The sequence below is a fragment of the Pteropus alecto genome, unplaced genomic scaffold, assembly GCF_000325575.1.
Source record: "Pteropus alecto unplaced genomic scaffold, ASM32557v1 scaffold171, whole genome shotgun sequence".
NCBI lineage: Eukaryota > Metazoa > Chordata > Mammalia > Chiroptera > Pteropodidae > Pteropus > Pteropus alecto.
This window is the reverse complement of record NW_006431925.1, coordinates 3,581,849-3,585,855: the sequence shown is the minus strand read 5'-3', so window position 1 is coordinate 3,585,855 and position 4,007 is coordinate 3,581,849. Positions and strand designations below refer to the sequence as shown.

Below are 4,007 nucleotides of genomic sequence, written 5' to 3'. Positions count from 1 at the left end.
GCAACCAGGATGTCTTTAAACAAAAGGTGAATGGTTAAACAACTCATATATTCATACAATAGAAAACTATACAGAAATAAAAATAAATAAGCTATCAAGTCATACAAAGACATACATGAATCTTAAGTGCATATAGCTAAGTGAAAGACTCCATTCTTAATAGGTTCTATGCTGCATGATTGTATTTACTTGTCATTCTAAAAAGGCAAAATATATGAGGCAAGAAAGAGATAAGTGGCTGTCAAAAGTTCAGGGGTGAAGATGGAAGAGAGGATTAAAAGAGTAAGTCATAGAGAATTATTTAAGTAGTGAAATTATTTTGTGTGGCAGTATAAATGAGAGATAGCTGACATTATGCATTGTCAGCCAATAGAACTTCACTAAGAATGAACCTTAATGTATGCAAATTTAAAACAATTCAGAAAGTCAGGATGGAAGGCAATACATGATAAAGTAATGTAATTGTACTACAAAAGTGTGAAAATATCTCGCTGAAAGGGGTAGATGAAAAGGTGCTGACCTAAGTAACTTTGCAAGTGAGTAGAGTATGTAAATCTAAAGGAAAAGTAAGTAATTAAACACTATATTCTAGTTGATAAAGTTAATTCCTATAGACCTATAGGTTAATAATTCTGCAACATATACATATATATCAGAATTGAACTTTTAGGTTCCTCACTGCTGGAGTAGGAAGTTATAGACAAGAAAGAAAATAAAGAGGCTAGAATGATGCATGTGGTAATGGGTTAGAGGTGGAGACATTAGTATGAATTCATATTAGCTTAATAGAGGTATGGATGCTTACATATAGAAATGTTTATAGATTTGCGCATATACATAAAGATTATATATATATACACATATATGTATGTGTGTATGTATATATATGTATATATCTATTCCCTTATTCTGTCAGCTGAGAGGGTCTAAAAAAAAATAACATTGCAGTAGCAATGAGTATATCTAGTGCCAAGACTTTGGTTTCTGATACCATTTTCCAATAAAAAAGAACTAGAGCTCTTTAAAGAAATGGCTGATTCTAGGACTAGAGCAGGAAATAGATAAGATGAGCCAGGTGCATCTTATAATGCCAGAAAATGATGAAGTGCTAAAAGACTTCGTGAGCGTGTGAGACACGTCAAAGGGGCACAGGAGCCAGCTGAAATAGTTCTCAAAGGCCAAAGCTGGCACAATTTGAGTATCAAAATAAATAAAGTACTATTGGATTATAACCCAGAGTGCAAAATGAATATCCATGAATCCATAGTACAATAAATAATTGAATAAATAAGCAAATGGGGGAAATAGACAAACCTCCTGTATAAATGAATTCCAAATAATTTCTGTAGATATTTTGAATATAATTCTCTACTTCATAAGTGGGCTGTACACAGTAACCTCCTTTTAATGAGTACAGTATGAAAAAATGAGGAAGGCACAAGTAACTATTCAGTGGAGAAACATAATCAACACTATTTCAGCCAGGTGATCAAAGTAATTATCAACAGATTAATCATGTTGATAACACGTACCCTTGATAGGATGTGATGAAAATGGCACTTTACCTCTGTGATCTTCTTCCCCAAAACCCATAACCCCAGTGTAAACATGAAGAAACATCAGACAAATCCCAATAGAGGAACATTTTACTAAATAACTGATCAGTAGTCCTCAAAATTGTCAAGGTCATCAAAAACAAGGAATGTCTGAAAAACTATGCCAGCCAAGAGAAGCCTAAGAAGACATGTTAATTAAATATAATGTGGTATCTTGGATGGGATCCTGGAAGAGAAAAAGGCACTTGTTAAAAACTAAGAAAATTTGAATAAAGCATTAACTTTAGTTAATAATAATGTACCAATTTTATTCATTGATGGTGTCACATAAGTACTAATATTATATTAATGTGTTATTAATAGAGAAAACAGTATGGGGTATATTGGAGCTCTGTACTAGTTTCACAAATTTTCTGTAATTCTAAAACTATTCTAATTTATTAAAAAACCCATATTTGAAAAGCAAAAATATAAAGTTAATAAAGTAAAACATGGGCAAATATCTTTGAGAGCTAAGTTCAGGGAATTGTTTTTTAAAAAATTTAAAGCACAAACCATCAGGTCGGGGGGAAAGATGAATTTTATTAAATCAATATGAAGACTTTCTGTTTAATAAAGATCTCTTTAGACAAAGTTAATATACAGGAGACAAAGTGCAGAAGACATTTTGTAGCATGTAATAATTACAGAGGGTTAAAATATAACATAAAGAATTCCTACAAATCAACAAGGAACAGATAACAGCTGTATTAGAAAAGCAGGCAAAGATCATGACTCGGCAATTTACATAAAAGAAAACCTCCAAATCTAATGCACATGTTAAGAAATGTTAAATCATAAATAATCAACACAATTTAAATTACAATGTGTTCACCCCAATAATTTTTAATAAATTTTTTTAAAACACAAGTAAAAAACAATTGAGGGTGCCTTTAAAACTAACTAAATAGATAGATAGATAGATAGATAGATAGATAAATAAATAAATTACAATGTGCTATTATTTCATAGTTAAAAGACCAACAAAACCAGAAAGCTGGATGGTAGGATTGTTGCTGATCATGAACCTGAGTATACATTTAATAGAGATTGCTGACATATTTTAGTCAAATATAGAGGATGAATATATAAGATATTCATCTTCTGAATTTCTGTTTCATAGTATGTATCCCAAAGGAACTACTGACATGCCCTACATTCTTAGACAAATAATTGTACATTTTTATTTATGAAGATGTCACAGAAGCATCATTTCCATTTGTAGTTGGAAGATATAACTTTGATGTGCATCACAGGAAGACTGACAACATTGGGAGAGTTAAAATCTGGTGGAATAACATGGATAGATCTTAAAAACAGAGTGCTTAGTGAAAAAAAAACAGAATAAGATATATAATTCTATATCATTTATATGAATTCAAAGTACCTAGGGAAAAAATACTCATTTAGCATAAACACATACAAACTAAACAAATAAGTAAAAATGAGAGACCTGTATGCACCAGTGATGATAAGGTATCATTAACTAAGAAATGTAATAACTCAAAAAAATACAATCTAATAATCAACAAAGACAAGTCAGCAGGAGCCATTATTTTAAAGGAGGAGAAATTAGTTTATGATAAGTCTAGCACATACTAAGTGAATGAATGGTTAATATATTTTTATATTAAAATTTAATTTGAAATTTCAAGAATAGGAGCAAAAATCAATAGAATCTGAACTTTGAAATTATTCTTATTGATCATTCTTATCAACATGAAATATGTCAATTTCTTTTGAGAGTTTGATTAAGGGATAAGAGAGACCTTATCTTTTACTCCTGACTTTTTAAGTTATATAGAGAATCAACAAAGTCTTAGTCTTTTCCAGGGAATGCAAGTTTTAGATAATTTTTTTTCCGCCTACAGCACCCGGTCTTCCTAGGTGGTCCCCTGTCCAAGTACTAACCAGGCCTGACCCTGCTTAGCTTCCGAGATTGGACAAGATGGGGCATGTTCAGGGTGACATGGCCGTAGACTGATACAATTTTTTTTTAAGTAAAAAGTTCATTGCTGGTGAATGCAAAATAGTACAGTAACTATAGAAAATGGTTTAGAAGTTTTCGAGAAATGTAAACATAGTTTTAACCTTAAGATCCAGCATTTGTGCTCCTATTTATTAAAACAACAAAACAAAACAAAACAAAAAACAGGAAAGATTAAGACAAATTTAAAAGTAGTGTTCAATAGCCTAATTATACAGCAAACTAACCAAACAGAGGGTTTTCTGTGAGTAAAAAAACCACTAATATCATCAGCCATCCTCACAAAGATGAAGACTCAGGAAATTGGTTAGGTGACCACTTCCTTCTGGTGTTTTCTTCAAAATAATTTTCAAAAAATCATTAGGCTTTCAGTTTTAAGAATGACTCATCATTGTAAGTCATTTTTTTTTTTGCCATTATTATTA

General features: G+C 31.1%; 1 pseudogene; it reads right to left on the bottom strand.

Moving 5' to 3' along the window:
- Positions 1 to 3,457: 3,457 nt before the first annotated feature.
- On the bottom strand, positions 3,458 to 3,576 carry LOC112475603 (annotated as a pseudogene).
- Positions 3,577 to 4,007: the final 431 nt, after the last annotated feature.